At 41.0% G+C, this 13,202-nt stretch overlaps 1 long non-coding RNA gene across 1 annotated transcript in view; it reads right to left on the reverse strand.

Moving 5' to 3' along the window:
* LOC143433778 (uncharacterized) overlaps positions 1-10,374 on the reverse strand; it is a 23,376-nt gene extending 13,002 nt beyond the window's left edge. The window contains exon 1 of the long non-coding RNA XR_013070379.1: positions 9,865-10,374. This is a non-coding gene — a long non-coding RNA (uncharacterized LOC143433778). The remainder of the gene's footprint in view (positions 1-9,864) is intronic.
* Between the last annotated feature and the right edge of the window lie 2,828 nt (positions 10,375-13,202).

Consider the following 13,202-nt stretch of genomic DNA (forward strand, 5'->3'; position numbering starts at 1 on the left):
TTTCTGGGCAAAAAAAAAAAAAATCCATTATAAGCAAGTAAAACATCACTGAAAATGGCATATTGTAATTTTTTGTGGTGGGGCATTCACCATAGAAGACTGGATAGACATGGCTTTAAGCCAACAGAAGTCTTTATTAGCCACTTGGCAACTACAATGAATGTTTGGGATCCCAGTGTAGCCCCAAGCCGCCTTCAGGGTGACCTTTTAAGCACAAAACCCATGTTCTGGGTTGACATACTTCAGTTAACAGGAACAATTAGCCAGAAACAGAAGCCAAAAAGTTAGGCTAGTACGTTTTGAGACTCCAAGAACTATGGACTTTGATGGGTTAGGCCTTTGTTTTAGTTTTGGCAGGTGGTACTGTCTAGGTGCTGAGTTTTACAACCTGACTGGCACTTGCATCATGGAGTGAGTTGTGCTAAGGTCTGGATCCCTGCTACAATTTTCAGATGCACTTTTGCTAAGCTGTGGGAGATGGGGCTGAGAAGGTGAGAACCAGTGGATGCTTGGTGTTAGGAGTTCAATTCTATCCTGTAAGGTCTTCCTAGAAAGTCGTAAACTCCTGGGACTTTGCAGCAATGCCCTCAGTCAGTTTAAGGGTATTATTATTGACATTTGTCACCATTAAAATAAAACAAATAGGTACTCCTTCCTTTTGCATCAGGGCATCAATATCTAAAGAGCCTAGATGACAATTCTGGAGCATTTGGTGAGTAAGTCCATGGTTTAGTGACCCAGTTTACCACAGAGCTATAAATACATCTAGCAGTAGTTTTGATAGTTTTTAACTTATTTTATGCTTGCTTCATCGTGCATTATTTAATAATATATGTTCCATGATGGAACCATTAAGTAAAGATACAAAGCAAAGGAAAACTGGTGTTAAAAATCTTAGTTAATATGTATAACAATGATCCTTCTGCATATGTATTTTCACATGATCTACAAATATCACAGACATAAGTAATCTGAAAACACCTGCACAGTGAAATACCTACAGATACTGGATAGAACGCAGCATGTGTTTAAATGTAGAGTTTATCCTCTGTGAAAAGTAAGGTTACAATAAAAGCTAAGTTGAACACTTTTCAAAATGGTCCCCTAGAAGTTCTTCCAATGAAGAGCTGATGGAGCCTCTTCTCTTCCAATGTTGCTGCTTAGGGAGCTTGGTTACCTCAACCCTGTAATGTGGATGTCTGAGACAAAAACAGGTCAGACAACTAGAGACTTGGGATATATATCCATAAGTATGGAGCTCTTGGCTTTTTTTAAAAAAAGATTTATTAATTTATTTTATGTATATGAGAAAACTGTAGCTGTTGTGAGATGTGGAACAGTTGGAGGACAAACGGGAGGGGTATAAAGTCTGGATTGTAAACAAAGATTAAACAATGAATTAAAAAAAACAAAACAAAAAATTATTTTAAAAGGAGAGAAAAACAGAAAAAGATTTATTTATTTATTTTATGTACATGAGTACACTATAGCTGTTTTCAGACACACCAGAAAATGGCATTAGATTTCATTATAGATGGTTGTGAGCCATCATGTGGTTGCTGGGAATTAAACACAGGACCTCTGGAAGAGCAGTCAGTGTTCTTAACCTCTGAGCCATCTCTCAAGCACTTCAGCTCCTGTTTTTTGGACATTTTATTATTTCATTTATTTATTATTCTTTTCTTTTGTCTTCCATTGGTCACATGGATCCTGTTCCCCAGCACTGCACAGCCAGAACTGTTTGCCCACACAAATCCCCACTTTCCCCTGCTTTCTTTAGAACAGGGATTCAAAGGCTCCTGAACCTATGTTTCTTGAGTTATTACGTATAGGATCTCAAAGAAGTTCTTTTAATTTTACAGGTTCTGGTTGAGCTAATTAGAGAGAGAGAGAGAGAGAGAGAGAGAGAGAGAGAGAGAGAGAGAGAGAGACTTCCTACAAAAAAAAAACACTGATAAGCCACAGTGAAAACTCAGAGGCTATTTTGAAACTCACTTCACTGTCAGACTGTTAAAAAAAATGGGTTGGTAAAAATGCTGGCACAAAGAAATGTCCCATAAAAAGACCTCATTAAAAAAAAAAAAAGGATGCTGTCATGGCGCAGGCCTTTAATCCCAGCACTTGGGAGGAAGAGGCAGGAGGATTTCTGAGTTCAAGGCCAGCCTGGTCTACAGAGTAAGTTCCAGGACAGCCAGGACTACACAGACAAACTCTGTCTGGAAACAAACAAACAAAGAAAACCCCCAAAAACAAAAACAACAAGAATCTTAGAGTGCCACATGCTCAGAGGACACATAGATGCTGTGAGGAGATGCAGATACAGAGATAAAATTGGTCTTTTTACACTCAACATCAGAGTCAAGGAGAGCAGTCACTCCTGATGCTAGAGATAAATACAGTTTCAAAGATCACATGCACCACAAGAGAATCCTTCTACATCAGTGGTTCTGAACCTGTGGGTCATGACTCTTTTGGGGGTTGAAGGACCATTAAATAGGAGTCACCTAAGACCATCAGAAAAACAGTTTATTTACATTCTGATTCATAACAGTAGCAAAATTACAGCTATTAAGTAGCAATGAAAATAATTTTATGGTTGGGGGTCACCACAGTGTGTAAGAAACTGTATTAAAGGGTCACAGCACTAGGAAGGTTGAGAACTACTGTTCTTCATGAATCGAATGTGTGTTGTATGCCTCAGTATGTACACAGATTCTACAGGTTTATCTTTAATGTCTCTAAAACTGCAACCTTATAGTCAAGATTGTCCCAACAGAATATCTGCCTAGTGACAGCCCTGCATGTATGCCTGTGTGAAGGAGTTGAATTTCTTGGAACTGGAGTTACAGACAGTTGTGAGCTGTCGTGTCAGTGCTGGGAATTGAACTCAGATCCTTTAAAAGAACAGCCAGTACTCTTAACCTCTGAGCCATCTCTCCAGTGGCAATTTCTCATTCTTTACCTTTAAGAGCTCTCTTCTGTCTTGGCTTCTTTGAATCCAGCCATGATTTACTATATTATACATATTTCCCTACAGTGCTCTGCTTCTCCCAAATAGACATTATTCTTTTAGGTCTCTCTCTCTCTCTCTCTCTCTCTCTCTCTCTCTCTCTCTCTCTCTCTCTCTCTCTCTCTTCTTTCCTCTCCTCTCCTCTCCTTTCTCTGATGGTTATTTAGGCCAATAGTGGCCAGAAAATGCCTGCTTTCCAGGTGAGGAAGAATGAGCTCAGAGCATGTTTCCACTGAAGTGTCCCTTAAGTGCTGAAAGCTGCCTGCTCCTCAATGCAACATAAGTGACCAGAATTTATAAAGACAGACCTTACGTGATTAAACCAATAACTATGAAGGTGATAGTAATAGACATTCCCAACAAATCTAATATATACACACATACATATTGTTTGTTTTGTGTTTTTGAGACAAGGACTCATGTAGCCCAGGTTGGCCTTGAGTTTACTAAGCAGCTGAAGATGACCCTAAATTCCTGATCCTCTTGCCTCTGCCTTCCAGCACAAGCTACTGGCATGGGCCACTCTGCCCAGCCTTTGTTGTTATATTAAAATAAGGACTCCTATAGCTTGGGCTGCTTTGATCTTCTTATTTAGCTGAACATGACCTTGAACTCCTGATCTTCCAGCCTCTGCCTCCCTAGTGCTGAGATTCCAGGCAAACACTACCAAACCAAGCTATATACAGTGCATATAGTATACTTCACCAAATTTATGAATCCAAAATAACTTATAAATATGAATAGCTGCTGAATCTAGTGGTACATGCCTGTAATACCAACACGTGGGCTGAGGAGGAGGATTGACATTTGTTTGTGATGATCTATGTAGTGAGCACCAGCCTAGCCGGGGTCATAAAGCAGGATCCTATCTCAAAAAACTAAAACAAAACACATACACACACACACACACACACACACACACACACACACACACACAAACACACAGCCATTTTACTTCAGGTAAAAACTCTATAACATTTAAAGTAATATAATATATTCTTTATATTAATAAAAATTATAAAATATAACAGTATTGAATTAATAAATGGTACAGAAGGCCTTCATATATAAAACCATAAACATTTAATACAGGAGATACATGATGATCTGTATAATTGGACAGATATTTCAGGCTTTTGGCTGGGATGATTTTAATATCAATTAAAGACGAATATCAATTCGTCTCCAAGTTAAATTCTACTTTGAGGCCTTCTTAATGGAGAATAAGAAGAGAGGGAGAGACTTGCAGGACTAAAAACTAAAACAGCTACAAAACCATAGTTAATAACAGGAACAGGCGGGTAGGAGTAACGGTTTTTTTAAAGGCTCAGAAACATCAGGAGGTAGAGGATTTCTGTGCATTGAAGGCCAGCCTGGTCTAAACAATGAGTTACAGGACACCCAGGGCTACAAAGAGAGAGCCTGTCTCCAAACAAAACAAAACACCCAGCTCTGAAGCAAGTTCACTTACATATGACAACTTAATTGAAGAGAGCTCCACATAGCAACAAGAAAACAATCCCATCGCTGTGATGACAAACGTCAGCTTGACAAAATCTCGAATCATCTAGAGATGAGCCTCTAAGAGTGCCTATAGGGAACTGTTAGGGAACCGTCCCGGGGTGCCTCTGTGTGGCACCATTCTATGACTGGGATCCCAGACCTTGTCCGTGGGGAAAGAACAGCAGTTTGGAGTCTGCTCTCTGCTCCTTTACTAAGGATGCAATGGGCGCAAAGGATGCAAGGGATGCAACGTGCATCGCTACCCTAAGCTCCTATGGTTGTGGCTTCTTCCCCTGTCACAGTGGATTGAAGGACCATAACTTTGAATGACTGTGAGCTGAAATGAACCCTTGCCCAACGAAGTCACTTTTGTGAGGGTGTTCTGTCACAGCAACAGAAAAGAAACTAAGATGACAGCAAATAATAACAAGAAAAGATGACTCTTTTCTCAATATGGGATTCAGAGACAGACTTTCAGTGAATTAAGAATTTCAAGTGTGAGGGGGCTGGAGAGATGACTCAAAGAAAGGTTAGTGGCACTGACTGACTGCTCTTGCAGAGGACCTAGGTTTGGTTCCAGCACCCATATGGTGACTTATAACAGTATCTCTAGTTTCACAGGATCTGATGCTCTCTTATGACCCCTGGAAGCACGGACATCCTGTGGTGCACATGCACACATTCAGACAAAAAAGCTCTTATATGTAAAATAAAAACAAACCTTAATTTGAAAGGATTTAAATGAGGGCAGGCACTTGTATCACATGCATTAAATTTCAGCCCTCCCAAAGCAAAAGCATGAGGATCCCTGAGTTTGAGGCCACCCTGGTCTACAAAATGAATTCCAGGAGAGCTAGAGCTACACAGAGAAAACCTGTCTCACAAAACAAAATAAAGAATTCAAATGGGAAAAATAATGTGAATTTTATAAAGAATTCAAATGTGAAAAACTACAACAGACAAAGTAGAAAAGAAAAAAATCTTTACCACCATGGATAATGAACTAATTAAAGAAATTCTTTTGGAAAACAATAATTGCTAAAAGAATCAATTTTAAATTTCTCATCATACACATGAAAAACCCCTGAAGTGAAAAATGTGTTAGCAAGCTTGATTTAATTATTACACAATACATAAAGCAAGCTATTATGTTCCATAAATGTGCATGGATATTTGTTAATAACATTATCTGTTTCCATGTGTGAGTATTTACTTGTATGTGTGCACACCACTTGCATGCCTGGTGCTCTGTGAGTCCAGAAGAGGGTGTTAGATATCCTGGAACTAGATTTACAGATGGTTGTGACACACAATGTGGATGCTGGGAATTGAACCTGGGTCCTCTGCAAGAGCAGCAAGTACTCTTAACCACTGAGCCATAACATTTTCAATCCAGCAGAAGACACCTCCTGACATACTCACTTAGAAGCTCCAAATGTCAAATTTACCATTTACTTCTAGCCCTTGGGAAATGCTAGGAAATTGGCCTTCACAATGAAAAGTATAAAAACTAAAGGGGTGTCCCCAGAAACCATTAACTGCAGGCTGAGTGTGCAGTTTGCAGTTTCTGTTTCTTACTTCTAATGCTCAAAGCCCATGGAACCATGCTGCCCATGGCTCGGGCAGGTCTTCCCACCTCAATGAGTCCAGTCTAGAAGCTCCCTCACAGGCATGCCTGCAACATTATCTCTTAGCAGACTGTCCATAGTGTCAAGTTCATATCGTGAGAGGTCCTCAAACACCTTCAGGCCATGAATTTCAGTGTGTCTGGATTGATGGTCCCATCATTAAAGGTAAATGGAATACTTTAATTGAACTCTTAGACTTCAGAAGCACTTCAAAGGCAGATTGTTGTGGGGCATGCCTGTAAATGCTCCACTCTGGAGGCTGGCATAAAAGGATTGTGATGAGTTCAAAGCCAGCTTAGCATATCTAGTAAGTTCCCAGCTAGCCTGGGCTTCTAAATGAAAGCACATCTCGAACATCTCTCCTGTTCAGTTTAGAATCTGCATGCGATGAAAGGTCTGAAGAATGGTGTGTAGATGAGAGAGGTAAAATAGAGCCAAGAAACAGGAGATACAGTAATGAAAGCTCCAGAAGGGAAGGGGAGTGAGGAGCCATGCCTGCAAGACCTTACCCAGTCTAGAAAGAGCAGAGTTAATCTCTCTTAAAGGTTATACTTCCCAACCCTGCTTCCCTGGCAAATGTGTTTCTATAAGAGTTTTGGGTAAGTCCCAACTCACAGGAAGTACAAGAGGAAGCAGAATATGTCAAATCACATGAAGGGGGCATTACAATTTTTCCTAATTAAAGTTGTATGCATGTATACAAAAACTATAATCATACTCTCCTTTCCGCCCATCTTTTCCCACACCCCCCACAAATGTCCACCTTCCAATTTCATGTTTTATTTGTTTTTTTGGTAATCCACTAAGTCCAATTAGAGGTACCCATATATATCCATGGCTACCCAGCATGGGTACTTGATCAACAAAATGTTGGCTGCAAAACCTAGAACAATGACCCTTTTCTGCAATACATAAATGGAGCAAATAGAAGGGGACAAGAGAGAATCTGTAGACTAGAGGAGAGTCAAGAAACATGGTGTTCAATCTCAACGTGTAATCTTGAGTCCAACTAAATAATAATTCATGTCACTGAGTGACTATTGAAATTTAAACACTGTGTATTTGAGGCATTAAGGAACTGTTCAAATTTTGTCATTAAATTTTAGGTGTAATAATGATATTATGATTAATACTTTTTTCTTTTACTTTTTTTCCATTGCAGTGTGGAGGCAGGATCTCAAACTGTATGTACTAAAATATCTGTCATGAAATTCTCTGTGGTTTGCTTCAAAATAATGTAGTAAGGGTTGAAACAGAGTGACAGGTCAGTGAGGAGTCATCAGACGAACTTTTCTTCACTAATATTGAGAATAGGTCATAGGGCCTTGCACATGCTAGGCGCATTACCAATTCTGTGTACCTTTGATTTGCCTGAAATTATCTTTAATAAAAATCAAGGAAAAATGGACCAGAGCTCAGTGGTAGAGTGCTTTATCTAGCGTGAGCAATGATTTGAATTTGATCCCCCACTAACACACACACACACACACACACACACACACACACACACAGAGAGAGAGAGAGAGAGAGAGAGAGAGAGAGAGAGAGAGAGAGAGAGAGAGAGAGAGAGCTATAGCTTTAAAACTCTCTGTATTTAAAACTACATATTGGGACCAGCTAGATGGTTCAATGGACATTGATGTTAAGCCTCACCACCTGAGTGCTATCCCTGGGCTCTACACTAACCCACTGCAAACACACTGCAATTCTATCACCCTCCATCCCTCTATCTATCTCTCCTTCCCTCCCTCCTTCCTCCCTCTCACACTCTTTTGCTGCCTTCCACTCCCTTCTCTGCATCTTTCTCTCATAGTAATACACAAATAAAATGTATTAAAAAATCTGTACATTGAAAGCCAAATTTTACTGAAACTAAGAAAATGCAAATGGAGTTAGAGAGATGGCTCTGTGGTTATGAGCACATTTTGCTGTTGCAGAAGTCTTGAGTTCAGTCCCAGCATCCATGTCGGGCATCTCCCAAACACCAATCACTTGTGACTTCACATCCAAGAATTTGACAACCTCTTCTGGATTCTGAGGGTGTGTGTGTGTGTGTGTGTGTGTGTGTGTGTGTGTGTAAGTGTGTATGGTGTACATGACATTTATACTTCAGATGAAAGATAATTCATATGCTAAGAAATGAGTCTTCAATTCATGGATATTTTTGTTTTAATTATTTTTATTTCCCTCAGGATATATTAATTTTATTTATTTGTGTGTGAGTGTCTGTGTGTGGTGTGTGTCAGGTTTGTATTTGTGTCTAAGCAGCTCACTCATCTTACTCTTCCACTCTACTAGAGAGACTAAATAGCTATCTAGAATTTGGGGAGGACTTCAATTCCTACCTCACATCAGCCACAGAAAGTAACTTGATATGAATCTTAGATGTAAATAGGAAAGAAAAGGATTTCTACATGCTATGTAATATCTAAACCTAACAGAGAACTCCTGTTTGTAATATTCAATGAGGTCTTTCAAATATAACATAAAGTAGTAACCATCCAACTGTTAAGAATATACTAAGAGGATCAAGTGATGTAACTCAGCAGGTAAAGACACTGGCTGGGCAAGCCTGCTGACATGAGTTCAGAACCCACATAGAGATAAAAGAAGAGAAGCATCTCCACAAAATCATCCCCTGACCTCTACATGTGAACGATGCCAAATACATCCACACATTCACACACACATGCATATACACACTCATGCACATACACACACATGCACATACACATGCATGCAGATGCACACACAAAAGTGCACAAAATAGGCAGTTTACACAAAAATTTCCAAGTGGATAGTAAATGTGAGAAGTTGTTCAGCGTTTCTAGTCATGGGGGGATGCACAGGAACCACAACAGGATAACATACACTCACTGGATGGACAGGTGGGCTTGTCAAGTCTGGGTAAGATGACAGGACTTGGGAGGAGGCAGACACTCATGGTCTACTCACAGGAGAGGAAATGCAGAAAAGAGGCATGACCTACTAACATTAACTATGTGCACCATGTCTGCAAATGATTCCTCTTTGTCAGAAGTAAAAATTCCCACCCACAAAGTTGTCACTTGCAATTAACATCCCAAGACCTTTTTTTCTTGTCATATGAGTATAAATCTTCCTTTACAAAATGAACTCACTTAGTCTTTTGCCTCCCATTCGATGAACAAGATCCATGCCTCTCTAACTCATATCACATTCTTTCTACAAAGGTTCTATGCGTGTCAGTCTGAACGTCTCACTTCAGCTCCAGCTCCTGGAAGCACTTCTTCAATATCTCAAACATTCTTCCTCAGTGTGTTGATAATAGGATCCTAAAGCTACTACTAGCACCACCTCAACCTCCTCCTGCCCTCCCCTCCTCCTTTTCCTCCTTCTCCCTTTCCTGTTCTTTCTTCTACTTTCTCTTCCTGTTCTCTTCTTGGCTTTTTGAGACAGCAATTCTTGCTATCTGGAACTCACTATGTAGACCAGGATTACTTTGAACTTAGAAAGATCCTCCTGCCTCTGCCTCCCAAGTGTTGACATCAAAGGTGTGCACCACTATGCCCAGCCTAAAGCTTCTTGATGTGAATTAAGAGAAAAACTTTTATGGGTATTGTCTCAACTCCATCTACCCTCTGCTTGTTCCCTCAGATGGCCCAGACACTAAGCATTTATACAAACCTATAGGGGTTCAGCACAGAGAGAAGTGGGTGTTGAGAGAGAGTGGCTATCACATACCTCTGTCTTGGCTGCCACCTGTGTGCGGCTCCAATACCTAGAAAACAACGTCCAGATGCCACAAACCAAAAAACTAAGTACAATAAGGCTGACATGGTCCAGCAGTGGGATAGCCATCTCCCACATTGGCTCCATTACTCAAGCCTCTCAACTGAAGAGTCTGTCTCCAGAATATGTATCTCCATATGACATCACAATCAGTACTTCAATGTAAGGCCAGTCATTGTGCACTCATCTCAAGTCCTCTGCAAGAGCAGCCAGTGCTCTAACCAGTGAGCCATCTCCCCAGCCCCACTCTTCACAGTGTATATAAATAACTTCAGTATACTTGTCAAAACCATGAGATTAAAATGGGAGGTGGAGGCTCCAGAATCGAAGGGTATCCTTGGCTACATTGCAATTTCAAAGCCAGTTTGAACAGCTGTGTAAACCCTCTCTCAATAAAATGAAAACATTAGTACATTTACTCTTCACTCCAGCCTTCACTAGCATCTCATATTTTCCCACCAGTGTTCAGGATCCAATGTAGAGCACAACCCAGAGTCCTCTGAGTCATAAGCAAGTGTTCTATCAGTACACACACACAAAAAAGAAAAGAAATCCCTACATTTGAGCCTCTGTGGTGTTCTCTTTATGTTTAGACTGAGGGTCTATGTTTGGGGCAGGGTAGGAATGGAAAAGACACAGCAGTGGCCAGCTCATCTTATTCCAGCACATCAAGAGGGACATGCTATCAATTTGTAACACTGGTGTCAAGCCCTTTGTAGAGCGTGCATGCTGCATCTCTCTATCTGACGTTACTATTTTCCTGTGTTCATACTTTGCTTCCACAAGTGTCCTATAAATCTAACTCCTATTGGAGGTGTGGGCCTAGCATGATTAAGCCCATCTCCTGGAGAAGTCATATAACACATACCTCTTGACATTCTTGAGTAAGAAAGATTTGCCACCCCTGTCACCACTATTTGTTTATTTATATTTATTGGTGTGGATGCGTGTATACTTCTTTTGTACTTTGTGTTACACCTCAATGCTATCCTTCATTTTCTTGCTTGTTTTTTCCAGCTTTATCTGTGTGAAGCTCTTCTTGCCTGCTTGGCCTTTATACCTCATTATTGTAGGTATAAATGTTTTGCACCTTATTTTTCCCCTTCCCTTCTCCCTCTTGCTCTGGCCCCTGCATGCTCTGGCCCAAAGGTTCATTGGTTATTTATTTATTTATTTATTTATTTATTTATTTATTTATTACTTATTACATGTAAGTACACTGTAGCTGCCTTCAGACACCCCATAAGAGGGCATCAGATCTCATTACAGATGGCTGTGAACTACCATGTAGTTACTGGGATTTGAACTCAGGACCCCCTGAAGAGCAGGCAGTGCTCTCAACTGCTTTTGCAGCCTATTTTAATGAATGTTCAAGCTCTCCTCTTGCTGAACACACACCAGAGGTAGTGGAAGAGAAAAGTTACTAGGATATGGGGCATGTGGATCTGTTTAGCAACAGTTCTTTGGTAGTGAGCTCAGTCTTCTTTGGCAGCAGTTCAGTCCTGTAACAAACACCAAATAGAAACCAGCAGCTGCAGTCCAGACCTCTTGACAGGCAGACACCGTGCATGAACCAGCAGCTGTAGGGCTGGAGAGTCACTTGGTGCCTCATTGGTTAAGGGCACTAACTGCTCTTCCAGAGGTCCTGAGTTTAATTCCTAGCAACCACATGGTGGCTCACAACCATCTGTAATGAGGTCTGATGCCCTCTTCTGGTATGTAGGCATACATGCTGGCAGAATATTGTGTACATACTAAGATTTAATAAATAAATCTTTAGAAGAAGGAGGAGGAAGAGGAGGAGGAGGAAGAGGAGGAGGAGAGAAGGAGGAGAAGGAGAAGGAGAAGGAGAAAGAGAAAGAGAAGGAGAAGGGTAGGAGAAGGAGAAGAGGAAAAGAAAGAGAAACTACAAGGTTGTCCAACTGGCCCAAATTTAGGCTGCAGAAGCAGCAAGAAGCCACAGGAACTTCTGGTGAGTTTCTCTCAATGGTGGCATCACCACAAGCTGAGCTCAACAATGCTATGTATGAAAAACCAATACATGAATGTTGTTAGGGAAGAATAACGAGGCAGAGCAATCAAAACACTTAGTGCTCTTCACCGACTGTCTGTGGGGTCATATTTATATTACTTCATCATAGGTCCTTTCCTGTGTCTGCTTCAAGAAAACATTCTGTCACCTGTCTACTTTAGCAAGACATCCTTTCACCTGTGTGCCCCAAGAGAACATCATTTGACATAACTGACTTTCCAAAGAAACCAGAATTTTCTACTTCACATCACTGTAGAGTCTGGCCACTCTATAAACAGAGCTTGTCCCCTTCCGCCACTCGACTGGATCACAGTGGCCGGAGCAGACACCCAGCTGGTCTGCTCTGCCTGTGGAAAAATGCATAAGGAGACGTCCAAGTCAGGCCACTGCTCTCAGAACTGCAGACACCCAGCTGGTCTGCTCCCCTGTGGAAAACCCATCCAGAGACATCTTAGACAGACCACTCCCCTCAGACTTGCAGCCTAGAGGAGCCACTGAACTCAGAGCAGCAGACACCATATCCTGAGACATCCTAAAGGAGTGACTACACTCAGAGCAGCAAACACCTAGCTGGCCTACTACCATGGAGGCACCATATCCTGAGATATCCTAGAGGAGTCACTGTACCTGAACAGCTGGAGCTCAGGATTACAGACACATGCAGACCCTGAGGAGTTCTGACACAACCAAGATAACTGGAAAGGCAGACTCCAGTCAGAACCAGTGAGTACAGGTAGCACTAAAGCTTACCAAATAGCGAAAGGCAAGTGTAAGAATGTAAACAACAGAAACCAAAGTTACTTGGCATCACCAGAACCCAGTTCTCCCACCATAGCAAGTCCTGAACACCATATCACACCAGAGAAGCAGGATTCAGAATTAAAATCACTTCTCATGATGATGATAGACGACTTTAAAAAGGACATAAAAAACACTCTCAAAGAATTTGAAGAGAACATATATAAACAGGTAGAAGCCCTTAAAGAAATGCAAGAAAACACAACCAAACAGGTAAAGGAATTACACAAAACCGTCCAGGATGTAAAAATGGAAGTAGAAACAATAAAGAAATCTCAAAGGGAGACTACCCTGGAGGTAGAAAACATAGGAAAAAGATCAGGAGTCACAGACGCAAGCATCACCAACAGAATACAAGAGATAGAAGAGAGAATCTCATGCGCAGAAGATACCATGGAAAACATTGACACAATGGTCAAAGAAAATGCGAAATGCCAAAAGCTCCTAACACAAAACATCC

Source organism: Arvicanthis niloticus, unplaced genomic scaffold, assembly GCF_011762505.2.
Source record: "Arvicanthis niloticus isolate mArvNil1 unplaced genomic scaffold, mArvNil1.pat.X pat_scaffold_67_arrow_ctg1, whole genome shotgun sequence".
Taxonomy (NCBI): Eukaryota; Metazoa; Chordata; class Mammalia; order Rodentia; family Muridae; genus Arvicanthis; species Arvicanthis niloticus.